Below are 22030 nucleotides of genomic sequence, written 5' to 3'. Positions count from 1 at the left end.
AGTTTGACAAGCTGAAATATCGCGTTTCCAGATAATTAATAGTGAAATTCGAATATTACAAGTAGATAATCAAATATCAGTCAATGCCCTAAACAAACAGAAAACACTGAAGAAAATCAACTTCTACTCACCATACAAACGGTCATATTCGAGTACTAACCTGTCCAGTTATTTCAACCAATCACATCTCAGAATCCGTGACGGTTTGAAATACAGTAGGAAGGGGAGATGACGTAGACACACCAATGTTCCTGTTCACAGGGGGCTTAGGAAGTTAGTACACGATGAGTATAAAATTCGTAGATTCGCAGATGTTGATGTTAAAGAAGTCAGAATAAGGTCCACGTTATAAAAATCCTCTCGTTGAGGTCCTGGCATGCATGCATGTATGCATACATTACATACAATACATACATACATACATACATACATACATACATACATACATACATACATACATACATACATACATACATACATACATACATACATACATACATACATACATAGTGTTCTGCCTAAGGGAAGGTCTTTCACTGAAAACCCAGCATTCTCCATTCTCCAATCTCTCCTATTTTCTGCCTTCCACTTAGTCTCCGCATATGATCCATATATCTTAATCTATCATCTGATGTCTTCTTCTACCACGAACTCTTCTCCAGTTCACCATTCCTTCCAGTGCAACCTTCAGTAGGCAGTTTCTTCTCGGCTAGTGACCCAACCAATTCCTTTTTCTCTATCTAATCAGTTTCAGCTTTATCCTTTCTTCACGCACTCTTTCCAACACAACTTCATTTTTTATTCTGTCTGTCCAATTCACACGCTCTATTGGCTTAAACTAGATAAGAAAAGAAATTTACATTCACTTCTCTTTCTCTTCGAAATCTTGAACTCTTCTATTCCTTCGTACCTGTCGTCTCGCTCCACTTACCTTTCTTCCCACCACAATCTGAACACACGCTCTGGCCATGAAACAATACTAACAATACCATCCCATCGCACCTCCTCATACTCATCCTCTTTCACAATAGCCCTGCCAAGACTCTGGAATTCGCCACCTGCTAGCATCAGGAACTGTCGAAATAAAATTGAATTCAAACGCAAACTTACTAGGCACTTGGTCAGTAATTGATTTCTTGTAAATACTTTCCTTAATCTATCACAAAATATTTCAATATCCAGTAATTTCTTCACTATAAAATTTTGTTATTCTAGGTTTAATTTGTAATTCAGTAAATATAAAATATTCTTTGTTTTCCTATGATAAATTATCTAGCTTTCATTAGTCAGGTAATCTTTTCGTACTTTGATTTTTATTGTAATTGTAATTTTAAATTGAATACTAATAGTAATTTTATTTGTATTTGTAACTGTAAATTTAATATTAATTGTAATTTTATTGTAATTGTAAATTTAGTACTAATTGTAATTTTATTCTTCATATTATAGTTGGAATCTCATGGTAGAGGGGCAGAGAAGGCCTGACGGCCTTATCTCTACCAGAGTTAAATAAATAAATAAATAAATAAATAAATAAATAAATAAATACTAAAAAAAATAAATTGCACTTTACTAGTCTCTTCCTTAGTTATTTTTCAAGAGGTCCGCAGAAAATGCTCCTTTTTCTATTAAAAGGTTCCTTTTCCCAACCAGGTAAACAGTCCAAGCGGGAATCGAACTCGCACCTGAGCACAATGTCAGATCGGGAGACAAACGCCTCAGTCGACTGAGCTACGCCGGTAGCTAGAATATTTTTATTTTATCTTGGGGGAAGATGAAAAAATTTATCAATTATATTCTCACTTACAGCTAATATTTCAAGTCAGTAACTTTTCATCCGTTTATATTTATAGTAACATTTAATTTATTAAAGCTGCAAATAACTTTTTTGCTAATTACCACGTAAAGTAAACAAAAAGCAAATAGTTTTCAAAATATAAGGATACATAAAAGCTGTTATCTTGCGAATAATTGTTTTCTAACCCTTATTTGTCCACCGCTGTGGAGTAACGATTAGCACGTATTACCGTGAAACTAGCGGGCCCAGGTTCAAATTCTGGTTGGGAAAAGTTAACTGGTTGAGATTTTTTCCGGGGTTTACCCTAAACCCATTAAGGGCAAATGCTGGGTAACTTTCGGCGTTGGAGTGTGGACTCATTTCGCCGGCATTATCACCTTCATTTCACTCGGATGCTAGAGACAATCCTAGCAGTTGAGAAAGCGTCGTAAAATATCCAGCTACCCTTTAGTTTTGTACCTAAAATTGTTTGTTAAGTGTACTCAATAATCACCAGAAGTTCTTTTGGTATATTTCGGTTCAGACTATATTATATACACACTAATTACAGGCTATTATCTCGTACTTGATTTTTAATACAGGGACATCATTTTATTTTTACTAACATTTTTAATATTAACCTGGCTATACCTGTGGATCAACGCCGTTTGCTACCCCCTTCCACAACTGCAGTTCGATGATACTGGCGTAATGTACAAACAAATCACTTTACTAGGTATAGGAGAGAAGAAAAGTAGTTCATCCATTTACGTAAACTAGGAAATATCGCGACTTTGACTTTGATAATTTTCATTAGGTTCTTGTTTAATCAAAATACAGTACAGTATTAATAATGACTGTTTTTACTCACGAAGTGAGCTGTCCATGTGGACGTATTCATTATGTAGTGTACATTATACTGTCAACAGCACATTAGCGTACAATCTAGAGAATGAAGTTAAATTGAAAAATAATCATAATATGGATATTTAAACACAATTTTGAAAATAGTGGCCGTTCATTTCGATACAGGCTTCGGTTCTTTTTCGCATAATATCGCACTATAGACTATTGTTCCTAATCCCAATTAGCAGTTTCGTCCTTCGTACTAGTAACTCATGTTGAAATAATTCTGTACCTACTCTATAAAAGAGTACCTTATGCAGTGTAAATTCAATCTTCACTTCCGCCCGACCCGAAAAGATAAAATTACTCACACATACTATCTACTGTCCGTCCAAGAGGTTATGTCGTAGGGCCATAGCAAGGGAGGAAATCACGTGACAGTTAATTACTTAACGAGGCTCTTTTATTTTAGTCATTTTAAACAGGTGTATAATATTACGTAGACGTCCAATTCCTAACAGAAATTAATGTTCTCAGAAAAGAGCTAAGACAGCCCAACCACTAGCTGGCGAATAAAACTAGTGGGGGAAACCGGGATACGACGTAGGCAAATGGACGACAGTACCTGTGCGAAAATGATTCAATATAGAAAGCTCTTTCGTCACTGGAAAACGCGAACATATTTTTGGAACGTACTGTTTACTATGACCGTAAGGCTACTATGACTGTATATGCGGTCTTGGATCTGTGTGGAGGACGGTTGAACTTCATTAGTAGAAGGGGTGGGAGTGAAGTACATTCAAAAACTCAGGTACAATAAAAATTGAAGTAAAAATAAAATTATTTCCCTGTATAAGTTGTTGTATGGTAGAGATTTCCGTTCTAAATCTAATGCTTTACATTCGAAGGGAATAAAACTTTCCAAATTATTTGGTATTTTCAACTACTCGTACTTAGCTTTATTTATAGCAGAGAGATGTACCGCGAGTACACACAATAATGCAATAGATGAAGAATTTCACTGAAATGAAGTTTTTATCACCATCAATTGGAGAAGGGTCCAAAAATAAAGTAATAGATTCATACACACTCCGACAGCTAATTCTGCAGGGCTTCATGTGGTGGAGAGATAATTCTGTTAAAAGTGCTGACACAGAGAGTTTGCCTGTTCCATATTAATCTCTATTTTATGGCCGACCCTCCCAAACGTTCATTGAAATTATACAGTCAACATTTGGCACAGTCATAATACTGACGTTTAGGACGCTTTTTATACTTTGCGAGCAAAATTACATGAAACATCAATAGTGAGAAAAGAGGAATTTCGAAAACTTCACGGAAATAAATTGAAACAATGTATGTATTATGTATGTACAGGGACATAATTTTATTTTTACTAACATTTCTAATATTAACCTGGCTATACCTTTGGATCAACGGTGCTATCCCATTCCACGACTGGAGTTCCATGATACTGGCGTAATATACAAACAAATCACTTTACTGGGTATAGGAGGGAAGAAAAGTAGTTCATCTATTTACGTAAACGAAGAAATATCACGCTTTGAGTTTGATAATTTTCTTTATGTGTTTGTTTAATCAAAATACAGTACAGTATTAACAATGAGTGTTTTTACTCACGAAATGAGCTGTACATGCGAACGTATTCATTATGCAGTGTATATTATACTGTCTACACACATTAGCGTACATTTTAGAGAATGAAGTTAAATTGAAAAATAATCATAATATGGATATTTAAACACATTTTTCAAAATGGTGGCCGTTCATTTCGATACAGGCTACAGTTCTAATGTGTGTAATTCCAATTACCAGATCCGTCCTTCGTACTAGTAACTCGTGTTGAAATAATTCTGTACCTACTCTGTAAAAGAGTACCTTACGTACTGTAAATTCAATCTTCACTTCTGCTCGATCCGAAAAGATAAAATTACTCAGACATGCTATCTACTGTCCGTCCAAATGGTTATGTGGTAGGATCGTAGAAAGGGGGGCAATCACGTGACAGTTAATTACTTAACGAGGCCCTTTTATTTAAGTTATTTTAAACAGTTGTATGGGTATAATATTACGTATACGTCCAATTCCTAACAGAAATTAATGTTCTCAGAAGGGAGCTAAGACAGCCCATCCACTAGCCTTTACAGGGAGGCGAATAGAAGCAGGTGGGGAAAACCGGAATGCGACGTATGCAAATGGACGACAGTACCTGTGCGAAAATGATGCAATATTGAAAGCTCACTGGAAAATGCGAACATATTTCTGGAACGTACTGCTTACTGTGACCGTAAGGCTACTATGACTGTATATGCGGTCTTGGATCTGAGTGGAGGACGGTTGAACTTCATTAGTAGAAGGGGTGGGAGCGAAGTACATTAAAAAGTCAGATGCAATAAAAATTGAAGTAAAAATAAAATGATGTCCCTGTATGTATGTATGTATGTATGTATGTATGTATGTATGTATGTATGTATGTACGGTGGATAAGTGGTTTTACCTTCTGTCACGCAGGCGGTCTGGTTTCGACTCCCGGTCGATATTTCATAGTGATGGACAAGGTCGCAGTTAGGGTTTTCTCGTGGTTCTCCCGTTTTCCCATATTAGGTTTCTATATACGTAATTCCATCAAATTTGCTCCAATTTATCATTCTATAGCATTCCCCGAACGCCGGATGACAACGAGCAGAGGGAGCTGGCCTTCAGACGAGTGGAGTTGCCTGCTCGGAACATGGATACACAGAGAATCTTAGTGTAGTCAGCCGGTCTTGGTTTGAGAATGTGCCTAGCCAGACGGTTAGAGCAATAGATCTTCCAAGGTCTCAGTACTGGATCATAGAGCCCCCTCCGAAATTCCGTTCCACTCAAAGATACACTTATGTCTGTACTTATGTAGGTATGTACATTCATTCACAGTTTTCTGCCCAAGGGCAGAACTTCACTGTAAACCGAGCGTTGATCAAGTAGATCATTCAGTAAGCAGGTTCTTTGAAGCCTCGGACAAAACGAATTTCTTTTTCTCTTCCTGGCCAGCTTCAGCATTATTCTTCTTCACCCTCTTTTCCTAGCACAGCTTCATTCGTTATTTTGTCCATTTTGTCTATTGCCGGATAGATGCTCCACACTTTTCCCAATAAGGGGAAATGTACGTCCGCATCTTACAATGTTAAATTTGTCAATTTTGGGTGCACTTTTCTCAGACGTTATAAAATACACAAACGTAGAAAATTTAGGACATATGTACCTTTATGTATACAACTGGTTAAATAAATTTATAATTCCACCGAGAGGTTGACAAAAAAAATTTTTTTCTTCGATGACATTTTTTTTGCATTAAGAATTACAACAAATTATTTTATATTTCTGCTCAAGTTATAATAATCTCAATTTTTAACCTACTATGTAAAATTCCATCACATTGATATTGTGTATTAATTTCAGCCTTCTGGGTACAATACTTTCTAAGAAAAGTGCACAAATGTTACAAAAATAAGAAAATGAAGAAAAATGATGTCAAAGTTTCCATAATTATCTAAATGTTAATGTTAAATTCCTCAATTTTGGAGACACTTATTGTAGAAATGATAAAAGATACAAATGTAGGAAAAATAGGGCATATGTAACATATTTTTATGTATAGATTCGGCTGAAGAAATTGAAAATTTCACTGAGCGGTTGGCAAAAAAAAATCGTTGACTGTTCCTTTTATATGACGTCATTCCATTTTCGGCCAATGAAGTGTAATGAAATTTTGAATTCCAACCAATCACAGTCATACATCGCGATAATTTATGCAGTTCGATTTATCACTATCAATTTATCGCATGGGGGGTGCGATGTAGATGTACCTCCTCGTGGTGCACCCTGGACGCTTACTAGCGACAAAAAGATCTACAAAATGACACACAACCACACATCAAATCGTTCTTTTAAGAATGGACCCATAAAGTTAAATATCTTGCAGTGGAATGCAGGAGGGCTTTCCCAAGCGAAAAGGACAGAATTAATGCTCATGTTAACAAAGCATAATATTGACGTTTTCACAATCATGGAATCTAATCTCACAGATGACTTAATAAATTTATCGCATGGTCGTTCCTTTGTTTAGTCAGTGTCGTCAACTGTTTCCAAGTAAATCGATGGGATGAATCCATTGTACTAAATAAAGTGCGAAATCCTACTTCCACATCTACATCTTTATCTTCTAATTCCATACCCATTGTATCTAAAGAAAATGACTCCTTCATAATAATTGTTCATTTAATTAATGTATTAATCAGATTATTTGTAATTATACTATAAAATGTTTAAATTAAATTATGATTTCATTAAATAATGAAAATATATTTCTATTATGATGACAAGAGAAAAGCGCAGTTTATAAAATTAACATTTATTAAACCTTTATTTCGCTTTTCTCAATTGGCATTGTTGAATAACATTCAATTTTTTTATTGCAGTAATCGTTATTCATCTATTTCGACTTCACAATGTCTGAAGAGGTTAAGTATTGATAAATATACTATTATTAAAGTTTGGTAAGCGAATTTTGGGGATTTATTATTTTCAGTTTCATTTTATTCACGAAATAGTCCTAATAAATGTCACTCGAGGTCTGACATTTTCCAAATAAACCCAAGACCTACGAGCTGGTTCGTGGATTTATTGGCAAATCTCAGGCCTCTTATGACATTACTATATTCTGCATTAAAACTTACTGTAACATTTTGCTAAGATAGGGCTAAAAGCTGACAAATAGAAGAATAAAATCACATTATTATTATACACATATTAAACTACCGAAAACGATAAAAACCAAAATGTAATTTTTTGCCAAAATTCGGTGTGCAGACTCCCATTAATTAATTAATTAATTAATTAATTAATTTATTTATTTATTTATTTATTTATTTATTTATTTATATACTTATTTTCCTAATAATTGTAACATGAGATATAATATAAACAGATAAAACTTTAGCTCACCCCTGAAAAAGTAGATCTCGTGCTCAGGGGTGCATTCCTGAATATAATAGCTCTTCAATTTTGATTTTATGTTAAATATTAATCTACGTCAGAAAGTTACAACTTCTCTCTTTTTGTAGTCGAATACAGATGTTCCTCGTCAAAATGTAATTACCGTTTATGGACACATATTTTCTGATTCGTTAATTTTCCTGAATCGAAGACCTATGCTATGCCTGGATTACAGCAAGATATCAGAAAAATTATCCGAGACAGTTTATTAATCGAGTGAATTTCCAACATAATTTCGCTTGTCCTTCGGGAACTTCAATATAACGCTGTTCCAATGCTGATGGATTTGCAGTGTGCCAGTGATTACGCTCGGTGGCGAAGTAGAACACGGACAAAACAAGTAATTAATCGACGAACAATATTTACTGGGACGACCACTGCGCTGACACTGGTGCAATTTGTATGTATTTAACACGACCACAATACCACCACTTCGTGACGAGGAATACATAACACGTGTGAACACAACTTTCCAATGAGAACTAAAAATATCTGACAACCTCAAAACAGATTGATTCTTTGAACGGTAACGTTAAATGGCGTTTCGGAAATAAGACTAAGAGAAATACATCACTCGCTCCGAATCAGATTGTATAGACCGATTATTTAGTCCTGACAGCTCAGCGACGCGAAAGAGGGGAAGTAATAGGAGGAGTAGGGAGAGTTCCGGAATAGAGATAGGGCGAGCGGTCGGTAAAGGCAAGCGAGTGAATAACCCAATCACCCCTTGGCGTGACTAAAGCCCGGTTCAGACGGTACGTGTTTCTGTGATAGATTCCAAGGTGGCTGCGCGGATGGGCCGCCTGCGTGGTCACTCACCGGAAGTAATGCGCTCTGGTGGCTCCGTGGATGGCTAGCTTGCTGAATTTCGAGGGTAGGTTCCTTGCTATTTTTCGTGATGGTTTGCAGGCTGGAAACCAAAGATGATCATATAATATCACCACTGAAATCATGTCGCCATGTTGGTTGTTTTCCAACTAAACCTGTTTTTTCTATATTCTTCAGTTTTAAGAAACAACAATTAAATATCGGACTTTAGCTGTTTTGCACTTATGGCTTAATTACTTTATTACGACATTTACTACCGTTAATGTAGGACTTTAGTTGTTTTCCACTCACAGTTTAGTTTCTTTCTGACCATGAGTGTTGGCAACAGATGAAGCAGCAGATGATTTTGCAATTTGAACTGTGAAAAGAACCAGCTCCTTGTGAACAACTACTATCACCGTAGCCAACACGGGAGCCAGCCAGTCAGCACGCAGGCTACCCATCCGCGGAGCCACATTGGAATCCATCACAGAAACACGCACCGTCTGAACCAGCTTAAATGGACTCGCCTGTCCCACGCGCACATCTCCGGCGACTGTCAGGACTAAATAATCGTACTGTAAAAGCCCGCACGGCTTCTCTGCACTGCGACCTTAAATATCTATTGCACGTAGCTTTCTCTCTTTTTTCTGACTTCCAGTTTGATTTAATACTCCTAATGAAGCAAAACGGTTTTCTGGGGGCAATATCAATAACCTCATCAGTCAAGGGGTAGGAGTAAACTCAATGCTATTGTCTTTGACGAGCAATAGCTTAACAATCGCAAACTATGTGCACCGCTGTTTCATTGTTGTAATCACAGCAGCGACAAAATGTTCACATTACTTTTATCCATTTTAAAAAGATGATCTCTAAGAGGGAAATGTCCAGAGAGAAGGCCTAAAATTGAAGCGTTGGGCCGAATAAAGGTCTATGTTGCAATCTGCTAACTGTGCAGGAGGAACAAAAATGTTACATCGCAATTCCGCTCATAAATTTCGATTCGGGTCCAGACTGATGTCATTTACTTATGAATAATTTGGAGGGAAAAATTGTTCCGGGGGCGGGCATCGAACCCGAGACATTTGGTTTAATGTACCAATGCTCTACCAACTGAGCTACCCGGGAACTCTACCCGCCACCGACACAATTTCTCCCTCTATATCCACAGACCTCAAAGTGGGCTGACAACCGTCAAGCAACCAACTTCGAATGCACACTATCTCCGTGTGACTTAAATTGTGGTTTTCTGTTCACGAACAGTTTACAGGGAGTTATACCTGAAATCTAGATTTGTCATTTACGTGTCTTTAAATACGACAGGCTTATGTCAGTAGATTTGCTGACATGTAAAAGAACTCCTGCGGGATAAAATTCGGGCACACCGACAACGCTGATATAACCTCGGCAGTGTGTGCGTTATTAAATAAAAAATAATTTACAATTTACAACTTTATTAACATATTGGACAATATATCCAAAAAGATAAATATTGGTCATTCCTTCGAAGTGATCATAACTGATCGAAATAGACCATATGGAATAATGGTGGCCCTAAATTTGAAAAAGAAGCACTCATCTGTTACACAGATGAATAAAAAATGGATAAAAAAGTTGGATTGGGTTTGTTAGGGTATAGCACTGCAAAATCCCTAGGAACAACTGCCTCCATTTTTTAGGTGTAATTGCACGCCATAGAACTTCGTGCAAACATACAGGGACATCATTTTATTTTTGCTAACATTTTTAATATTAACCTGGCTATACCTCTAGAGAACCGGAAACACCGTTCGCTACCCCCTTCCTGGAGTTCGATGATACTGGCGTAAAACACAAACAAATCACTTTACTAGATATAGGAGGGAAGAAAAGTACTTCATCTATTTGCGTAATCTAGGAAATATCGCGATTTTGAGTTCGATAATTTTCATTACGTTTTTGTTTAATCAAAATGCAGTACTGTATTAAGAATAAGTATTTTTACTCACGAACTGAGCTGTCCATGCGAACGTATTCATTATGCAGTGCATATTATACTGTCTACAGCATATTAGCGTACAATGTAGAGAATAAAGTTAAATTGAAAAATAATCATAATATGGATATTTAAACACATTTTTGAAAATGGTGGCCGTTCATTTCGATACAGGTTTCAGTTCTTTTGTGTATATTATCGCACTATGATTATTGCATCTAATTCCAATTACCAGTTTCGTCCTTCGTACTAGTAACTCATGTTGAAATAATTGTGTACCTACTCTATAAAAGAGTACCTTACGTACTGTAAATTCAATCTTCACTTCTGCCCGACCCGCACGGATAAAATTACTCAGACATGCTATCTACTGTCCGTCCAAGTGGTTATGCCGCAGGATCGTAGAAAGGGGAGAAATCACGTAACAGTTAATTACTTAACGAGGCCCTTTTATTTAAGTTATTTTAAACAGTTGTATAGTATTACGTAAACGTCAAATTCCTAACAGAAATTAATGTTTTCAGAAAAGAGCTAAGACAGCCCAGCTTTTACAGTGGGGCGTGCAGAAGCAGGTGGGGGAAATCGGGATGCGACGTAGGTAAACGGACAGTACCTGTGCGAAAATATGATTCAATATTGAAAGCTCTTTCGTCACTGGAAAACGCGAACATATTTCTGGAACTGGTTGGCAAGTTGGTATAGCGCTGGCCTTCTATGCCCAAGGTTGCGGGTTCGATCCCGGGCCAGGTCGATGGCATTTAAGTGTGCTTAAATGCGACAGGCTCATGCCAGTAGATTTACTGGCATGTAAAAGAACTCCTGCGTTACAAAATTCCGGCACATCCGGCGGCGCTGATATAACCTCTGCAGTTGCGAGCGTCGTTAAATAAAATATAATTTTTTTTTATTCCTGGAACGTACTATACTCACCAACTCAGTGCTGTTTACTATATGCGGCCTTGGTTCTGTGTGGAGGACAGTTGGAACTTCATTAGTAGAAGAGGTGGGAGTGAAGTACATTCAAAAACTCAGGTACAATAAAAATTGAACTAAAAATAAAATGATATCCCTATATATTTCCTATCAGACAGCTATTCTGCGCTGAAAGCTCTTGATACTCGTACTAGTTTTGAACTGTTTCTCAATATATAATCAAGTGGCCAACACAACAAAATAACTTTTATGTGGATGCCAGGACACGGAGATATTGACAGCAACGGGAAAGCGGACAATCTTGCCATGAAAGGGGCTAACATACATTTAATTGTTTCAGAGTCATTCTGTGGTGTACCAGAAACTTACCTTATGCGTAGGCCTAAGGTAAAATGCTGGGAACAGAAAACAAAAATTAATTATTGGAATCATTTTCTTATGTTATCTATGCGAAAAGATTTATAATCTATCCTGATAAAAGAGCTAGAGAGCTTCTCACATTAAATAAGCAGGAGTTAAGGACAATTGAAGCGTTGCGCCGAATAACGGTCTCTGTTACAATTTTTCAAAATCGAGTTTTTAATGAAATAATATTCTGTATAGTCTTACACAGATGTCACAAAAATTGTTCTTCAATATCTGTATCAGAGGTACTTCTATACGAGTTACAAACGTGAATTTCTTGGTTGGAACAACGGTCTAAGTCACTAGTCACTTCTAGCGTATCCAGTTGTTTACATCGTATCGGGAGTTATTGCACGGGAGTTTGTTCTCTTTACGAATACTGGGTACTTGAACTCTGTGTATCAGGTTTCGGTTGATCTATTACGTAAAATTAACGACTGCAATACAGTGACGATTTCTACGGTAGATATTGACTTCATTAGTAGAAGGGGTGGGAGTGAAGTACATTCAAAAACTCAGGTACAATAAAAATTGAACTAATAAATCTAAAAAAAAAATTATCCAGACAAATTAATATTAATAAGTGGAAAGATGTGTCACGAATGTCGCTGAGAGATAGTGGTCTTGAGTATACAACAAGGAAGACGAAGTCGCAAGTTATTACGAAAGATCCCACAAGTAATGTAAGTTCCTGTCAGCTATTTTTGCAATAGTTTAGTAGTATTTTAATTTACACTTTACCTAGTCTTATTTGGTCTATGTTGTGTTGTGTCACTATAGTTTATGTTAGAATTTTATCAAGGTATTTTGTTTTAGTAATAGATTTGTGGAAATTTTTGTAAGATGTGCTCACACCTTGCTCTTGAAGTCAGAAAGGAGTTGTTTAACCCGCCAGCACACGCACTTTATTTTAAGCGATAGCACACGCGTTGGATATTTTTTACCCCAAAATAAATAAAGTGTTACTAAAATCAAAATATAATTAATACTGAAATGCTATAATTTTATAATTGTTAGGAATATTTTAAAGTAATTTGAACACTTTTTTTAATTTAACAATTTATTATACGAATACTAACTTCGAGTGAAAGTCTTCCACAGAAAAACACCACAATATTATATTTTTTTTAATATCAATGCTAATACAAATGTAAAAATGAAAGAAATATTATTTATGGGCGTCACTCGTCCACTCACTCAATATCACCACTTCTGGTATCAGCACACTCCTCACAAAAAGGCACCGAATGTTCTTTACAAATCATCTTGTTGCACTTATGGCATGAAGTATTAGTTTTGCGATCCTTCTTCCCAGGACATACCTCACATCGACTTCAGGACATGTTCATTCGTTTCTGTGTTGCTTGGGTTAGTTCCTCCACAACATTCATTCATCGAATAGTGGATCTGATTTCCAAAGGCAAATTCTTCAATGTCAACCGATGAGCCAAATGATTTTTCACCAATCCAAGAGCCAGTTCCTAAGTCCATTTTGAAATGTAAAATACAGAGGGAACACTATCAAAATTATTCACTACGACTGCTTCTTACGCACACGCGCGGGGTATTTCTTACCCGGTCTTTGTATAAACATGTGTAAACTTGTGCAGCCACAAGAAAACTAACTCTATCATACGTACAACAATGCAAAAAGATCTGAAAGAAGATACTGAAAACGCGGGATGAATTTAAAATTGATGGACAATGTTGCCAACAAATAAAACAACGCCTGGGTATTTTTTACCCCAGCGCGTATGCCTACGGGTTAAAATGTATTACTCTTACAATCAGCATTCAAAAACTGTGATTGTTATTGTCTTCATTATTAATCAAATTTATACTTAACAGATAAGCCATCTGTTGGGACGGATACTGAATATTCGGGACAGTGGTTCAAATTTCATCTCTCAACAATTTCTCAACTGTAATATTTAATTTTATTTATACCTATTAATTTGTTACTGTTACAACTGTCATTAATTTAATGGTGTCCGTACATCTCAATACTGAAGTTATTTTCTAAGAGCGTTATTATTGGATCACTATTGCATGTTTATTTATAATATGACATTGAGTGTAACTTTAATAAATTATATGGTGTTAATTCATATTAATATAGAGCATTTAGAAATAAATGTCACAATCATTTTGTTCATAATTTAACCTTTTTATTAATTTTATATATTAGTTGCATACAAGCTTTCATTACGTGGTGTAAGGGGAACTGCCTCTTGTAGAGGGCGAAATTAGACAAAATTATTAAGTTTTCTGCTATCTAACAGATTTTCATGAAATTTTATGCGGTAGTTGCAGTTAGTACATTTGTTTTGTATACAAACTCTGATTACGTTGGTATAAGGCAGGCCTGCACAAGGTTTGCGCTCTCCGAGCCGGCTCACAGGACATGAGCGGAATGCAGATATTAGCTGGGCTCCGTATAAGGGTGGACTGGAAGAAGGGGTGATCTCGTACAAAATATACACAAAAGGAAGTACTATTACGAGTCCTTATGAAATGAATTCCCGTTCAGTGTTTGAAAAACTATCTTGGACTATTATTAATTAATAAAGAATTATTTATTTTACAGAAGTAATAGAAATTCTATAGCTACTTAAATGCACAATATCATTTTGTTATATTCTTCATCAAAACGAGGTTTTATGCTGTTGGCAGCTGAAAGGAACAGTAGCCTACTGATCATAATGAAACATCAGTTACAGATGTTCGATATCTGCCTTTATTAAAGTTGATTATAGAAAACAGTTGCTCACAAATATAAATGTTGAGCCAAACATAACAATCATTTTCACAGCCAGCCTGTGTAGTCGTGGATATTATTGCTAATGTTTAGTCTTGTAAAACTCAACCAGGCTAGTAGTATTTTTCAAACGATCTTTACCCCTTAGGTCACACTGAAGATCAATAAGTTCGAGCTGTAAATGGTTAAATGTTAAATGTTATGTTTCGTCTTTTAGATTCTTCCATACTGTACTGTAGCAGTAGGTAAGCAACGTGAAACATTTACTGAGAATAGGCGTACACACTGCACTCCACTAGATAACTGAGTGGTCGTTTCCCTTTCCTCTACCCATAGCAAGTCTATGTCATTATGATGTAACTTCCTCTCCGTTTCGGCGAGCGCTGTTTGTGCAGGCCTGGTATAATGGGAACTGTCCCTTATAGGGGATGCATTTAGACAAAACTAGCAACTTTTCCTTCTAACAGATTTTCATGAAACTTTATACAGTAGTTACAGGTAGTACATTTGTTTTGTATGCATATAGAAGCTCGAATTCCCTGGATTGTATTTCGATCTCATACTTTCTGTAATGGAAAAGCTTTCTTGGGCAGCCACAACATTTTCCAGGGAGTCTACACCTGTGGAGTAACGGTTAGCGCATCTAGCCGCGAAACCAGGTGGCCCGGGTTCTAATCCCGGTCGGGGCAAGTTATCTGGTTGAGGTTTTTCCGGAGTTTTCCCTAAAGCCAATATGAGCAAATGCTGGGTAACTGGGTGTTGGACCCCGGACTCAGTTCACCGGCATTATCACTTTCAACTCATTCAGATGCTAAATAACCTAAGCTGTTGATAAAGCGTCGTAAAATAACCTACTAAAATATAAAAAGAATCCAGAGATAAATTTTCTCTAAATTTTCATTACTATCACTATGAAAAACTAATTTAATATGTAGCTCACTAAGCCAAAGTTCCTTTCGTTAAAAAACTAATATTCTTCATCCTCTTGCTCTCCAACGTTAACTTATCTTAAGAGCAAAAAGGGACTACTGCATCTTTTGGTCACTCTGGAAGCTTATTTGATACATAATTAAGAGGCTGTCATCTTGCATTCTCTGAATTGTATTTCGGGAGCAGATTCCGTTCTCAGATATTTAAATAACTACAATCCAGAGAAATTACATTACTGCACCTCGAAAGAATAGTGAGCATAATTTATTACTTCCGCAAATCTGCGCACTTGAAGACTTTATTTAAAATAGAGATAAATACTCGAGGAAGTGAACAAAAAAAATCATTTTGGGACGGAACAAAGAGAGTGCCCCCCCCCTACCTTAGCCTAGTCAGCAATCAATTATTTATATTTTGTCCCGTGTCCATCATTCATGCTCATTTGACATGCTATAACAACATTAAATGTAACAAAAGTAAACAGTATTACATACCTAAAGAACTACTTGAGATGTTCAAGGAAATCGAGCACTTACGACAGAGTTACAGCACAAAGAAAACGGCAGACTCGCGGCACTTACTAAGTAAGAATGCTGGGTGGCGAAATGTAGCATGTTACCGGCTTATCTCGCTCTGCTGCCACATCCGCTCATTAAAATAATCAATTCAGTGTTACTCAGTTATATAGGAAAATAATTATTTAAGAGTTTTTTTTTATATATCACTTTTCTACATTTGTCCTAAATATGGATTTTGGACCACTGTGTGGCGGCGTGTTAAAATCGTTGGCCTGACAACTGAGGAACGCATATATATATATATATATTTTGCAAAACAAATGTTCTTCTATGTAATAAGACTTCAGTTACCAAAGATAAGTTTATGAACTAAACAGAAATTCTCTGATATTAATCAACACCAATCACCGGATATAATAATAATAATAATAATAATAATAATAATAATAATAATAATGGCTTTATTTAACCTGGCAGAGTTAAGACCGTAAGGCCTTCTCTTACACTCAACCAGGATTAAAACTTGCTTACACAGTTGAACATAAAACTGGATCGGAATTAAGTAATTACATACTGATACAATTTAGGTATACATAATGAGATCAAAAGAGGTAGTTACATAAAATTTACCTCATAAAATAAAAATAAACACAGTGAAATACATATTAATCAAATACGAATCACATAAAAACAGAAGCCGATAATTCAATTAAAAAAATTGGCGTTAAGTGATAAATAAACACGATTTAGATAATAAAAATAAGAAACAAAAGAAATAAAAACAAATACAGTGGAACACATTCCATTAAATATTTGCAACGCGTTAAGTCTGGCAACTCATCATAAGATATTTTTCTAATTTACATTTCAAAGAAATTAAAGTTCGGCAGCCCTTGACTTCAGGCGGCAGAGAATTCCAGTGAAGAGAAGTATCAACAGTGAAAGATGAAGAATAAAGAGATGATGTGTGGAGTGGTATTTCTAGCGTGTTATCATATTGTGATCGAGTATTTAAGTTATGATACCGAGAAAGATTGTGGCATCGGACAGATAAGTAAGAGGGAGTAGAGGTGTGCAAAATTCGGTATAAGAGAGAAAGTGAATGTAACTTTCTCCTCTCATTTAACCTGAGCCACAATAATTTATCGAAAGAAGGCGAAATGTGATCGTAGTAGCGGACATTACAAATGAAACGAACACACGCATTATGAACACGTTGCAGTTTCTGGGATAAATCCACCCTGAGATCACTGAATAAAGCATCACAATAATCGAAATGAGGCATAATAAGAGTCTGTACAAGCGTCTGCTTTAATTTATCTGGATAGTGGTACAATCTTTTTAATGAGTGAAGAGTGGAAAATACTTTCTTGCATGTGTATATGCCTACGCAATTGCACAATATCAATATTACTTCGAATGTTTTTTTAAAATTAATGAATGAATGAAGTGCATTTATTGATACACAATTATACAAACTCATGTACACAAGATTCTTCGCACGAGCCCGTACGGCCATTCGTGCTGTAAGTATGTACAGTTTGAATCTTCAAAGAAAACAAAAATAATACAGTCAACTCTGGATATAGTGAACTTGGTTATAGTGAACATTCGGTTATAGTGAATCTAATTCGTTGGTCCCGACCCGCATACATTAAAAAGTACATTAATATTTCCGTTTATAGTGAACCCTCACTTCGCTTATAGTGAACCTAAAACTAGAACTTCCCCAAGAAAATGTAATTTTAAAGCGACTAAAATGGTAATTTGCGAAAATATTGTCTCATACACACTTCCATGAACATGTTTAGAGCAAAATTTCATACCTGCTACTCCTTAAGTGCATTGAAAGACAAAGAAAGGACAAATTAGAACATATTAAAGAGAATAGTGTAGGAAGGATTAGTTCTGACTCCTTTGAGAGGTTATTAGAAGAGTAGGAAGATAAAGTGATTTCTTTTGAAAAGGAAGTAGAATGGTGACCAAAGGGTAAATACAAGAAGGATTACAGTATAATGGTTCTTAACCCTCCCTCTCGCAGTGCCTACTGCCTACATGATCAGGTTAGATTCAAGTTTTGAATTATGAACATCAAGATTTCGAATTGTAAAGTGTCTATATTGGAAGATAAAGTGAACATTATTACTGATGCTGAACATGGTCTATTCCAAGCGGACATTAATACTGTACGTATAGCAACGTCAGTCAGTGGCGGTTCCTCGGGCGAGGGAAGGGAGGAACGTCCTCCTCACATTTTTCTTCTTTTGAAAGTAAATACCAAATAAAATTTGTGCCTTGAAATTCAAGGAAGATTCTATAATTTTAAAGTTCACAGCTATAAGAAAACCTCGGTTGATCGAGTTTTAAACGATGCGCGCTCATGTATTGCTAGAAAACTGTGAGAAAGATGCGAGATAGTTTGTGTGGAGGAAAGCCAATCCATTCCTCCTTTACTGCAGTTAACACACATAGACAACAGCGCACTAGCGGCCAGAGAAAGAAGCAGAGTTTTAAAGCAAGTAAATAAACAGTGAGGGAGGAATCAGCGCATGGGCGGGAAATAGAAACCTACTGGTCGTGCAGCAAGCTCGCTACCGCTGCCATCTAACGATGGTGAATTCAATCAGACTATAACACATCTAGGAGGAGGCACAATAAAACAGTTTTAACGCAAAGCTATGAAAGACACCATATAAACTTTTTTTTAAAATTATAAATAAAAAATATTATTCATTGCACTTTATATAGGGTATTATTCATCGTTTGAAACTTTCAAGGATATTTGAAAGTTAAAGTCGGGTTTTGTAAAACAAAAAGTATATATTATTATAATGTACCGAAGTACATATGATATTTCCATGCAGATATTCTGCGTCATCATACGATGAAAGCTTTCATCGAAAAAGGAAGTAGTTCTACGTTAGTATCGCAGATATTTTTGGCCCCTGAAATTCACTTCCATTCATTGTGTACTAGACAGGGAAACAGCCAAGTTGTCCGTTTTGTATAAATATATTTGAAATTGAAAGTAGGTATTCCAAACTACATTATTTTTAAACTCAGATTATTTCCAATTTCCGCGGTTCCGATTACATATTAGTAGCTTTAGTCTCTTCGAACACGTGTGATGCTGTAGTGTGCTCGAAAAATGCTGCGAGGTGAATTTCCTTATAATTGTTAATTTGTGCAATTATTCAACAATGAATGGAAGTGAAAACATTATATATTATGGAAAATTTAGGAAACTCAGTTTACAAGAACAGATTATTGCTATACAGAAGGGATGGCCAACCCCAACACTACCTGGTCTTACATGTGTGCATGTTGGCTAATTTGTAGCATGTTTCATTCAAGAAGGTGTCATTTCGTCCTCTTACCTTCTTTCCTCTTAAAAAATACGCAGGAGCAGCCACTGACGTCAGTAATATAAAAACAGCCACTTCGGTTTTAGTAGACCTCGGATATAGTGAACGAAATATGCTGGTCTGCAGAGGTTCACTATAACCGGAGTTGACTGTATTTACTTACTTACTTACAAATGGCTTTTAAGGAACCCGAAGGTTCATTGCCGCCCTCACATAAGCCCGCCATCGGTCCCTATCCTGTGCAAGATTAATCCAGTCTCTATCATCATACCCCACTTCCCTCAAATCCATTTTAATATTATCCTCTCATCTACGTCTCGGCCTCCCTAAAGGTCTTTTTCCCTCCGGTCTCCCAACTAACACTGTATATGCATTTCTGGATTCGCCCATACGTGCTACATGCCCTGCCCATCTCAAACGTCTGGATTTTAAGTTCCTAATTATGTTAGGTGAAGAATACAATGCGTGCAGTTCTGCGTTGTGTAACTTTCTCCATTCTCCTGTAAGAGTTGACTGTACTACTAATAATAAAATAGTAAAACAACAATAATTATTATTACTACCGTTATCATTAATTAACACAATTACACCTAATCTAACTTCATACAAAATTTCACAAAAATAATAAAAATAAAGTAAATGTAAGATATGGAAGAAAAAAAAAACAGTGAAACAATTCAATTCAATTCCTTATTGAAACTGGAATAAATAATCCAAATAATAAATATTAAGGTAATACATAAAAATCATATACACACGCAATAAAAACACAAATAGAAAAAGACACAAAAAATAAAAAAGGATCATTATCTCCTAATTATCTCAATCGCTCAGTGTTAATACTACTCATTACAACACTAATAAATAACTCTTCCCCTTATTTCCTCGGCCCCCTCCCCCTCGGCCAGTTCCACCCTTAACTGTCGAACTTTTGCCATAATTTGTCCCACACTCTCATAGAATTTAGCGTTATTTAATACAGCAATACTTTCCTTCTGAATGTTTACGAACACCAGCACGTTTTTTGAAAGACTGTAGCGGAAGGATGTTTCTCATGAGGCGTATTTGTTTCATGAATTGTTGTTAAAGTAGTTAACATCAATATTAGTATTAGCTGCATGCGGCAGCTGCTCATTCCAGAGTTACGTGAAACTGGGTCACAAACGATAGTCGATATGCCACATAGAAAATTGGTTCCATTTCTGCCGCCCAGCACTTTTGCCATAGTCGTTGACATAAAACGAGATACGTTTGCATAGAAGTAATAAAAGTATAGCAGCATTCAAATAATATTCAGGGGTAGTTCCGAGCACCGTTATAGCAACGGATAGAACGTCTGTTTTCCTAGACTGAGGCCAGGGTTGAAATTACTACGAATTTAAATGGAATATGTGATTGAGAAAGACGTTAATTGAGATACGGATAGGTTACTGTCATACTTCCAAACAGCTTGAACGAATGTACTAGTATCTAAGGTTTGGGCTACTAATATTGAAAATTTAAGTACGCCACATTTCGTGGAGAGTGTTCAGAGTCCGATTTTTTTTGTAGGAATAAAAATGATCTAAAATCAATTATTTCATGAACGAAAAAGTTTGGACTGAAATTGAACTCAGAGAAATCACAGGCAATTATAGTGGGACATCAACGACTTTTAAGTAAATCAAACAGAGGTGACTTATCTCCTGTTAAAACGAATGGTGCACTGTAAATATCTACGTTGCGTCATGTAATTAATTAAGTTGATATATAATTAATTAAGATGATATGTAATTTAGTTGATATTTAAATAAATTAAGATTTTATTTAAATTTTATTTATTTAAATTCAAATATACAGAATAAAGAAATATAATTACAAAAACAAACAAAGATAAATACAAATAAAATAATACAAGCAATATAAAAAGAAGATACAGTAGTATTAACAAAATTTGAGACCGAATGAGCAGCGCTCGTGCTCGGTCGCAGTTCAGATATAATATTAAAATAAAAAATAATAATAATAATATAAATAAATAAGTAAAATAAAATAGGAACTAAAATATAATTACAGCGGCAATGGAATTAAGTATATACTATAATATTAACACTAGAGAAGAATAATATCGCACGTGAAAAGTAGGATTAATATATATTTCAAAATTATAGAATACAAATATAATATAGGTTGATTAATTCATACACATAGGCTATAAATTTATTTAATCAAATTTAAGATATTAACACGTTTCTAATTTTCTTGTTATATGTTAGTGGGTTACATGTTAGAAGTTCTGGGTGTAATTTAGTTAAAGCATTGTACAACCGAGGGCCAAAATTTATGCTATGCTTTAGACCAGCAGATGTGAGACATTTAGGTTCTACTAATGTTGAATTAATATTTCGTCTTGTGTCATAATTGTGTGTCTGTACTACAAACTTATTACGATTTTTATGATAAAATTTTAACAGCGTATACTTATAAATTTGTTCAATATTAAATACATTAAATTCAGAATAAATTAATTTAGTTGGATAATCGAAACGTTTCTTCAAACAAATTTTAATTATTCGTTTTTGTAGTAAATTTAACGGACTAAGATTAATTTTTGATAAGTAATTATTAAGATTATATTTAATTAAGTTGATATGTAATCCATTAAGGTGATATGTAATTACT

This window comes from Periplaneta americana, chromosome 5 (genome assembly GCF_040183065.1).
Source record: "Periplaneta americana isolate PAMFEO1 chromosome 5, P.americana_PAMFEO1_priV1, whole genome shotgun sequence".
In the NCBI taxonomy this organism is placed as follows: Eukaryota; Metazoa; Arthropoda; class Insecta; order Blattodea; family Blattidae; genus Periplaneta; species Periplaneta americana.
Note: the sequence above shows the minus strand (reverse complement) of the source record.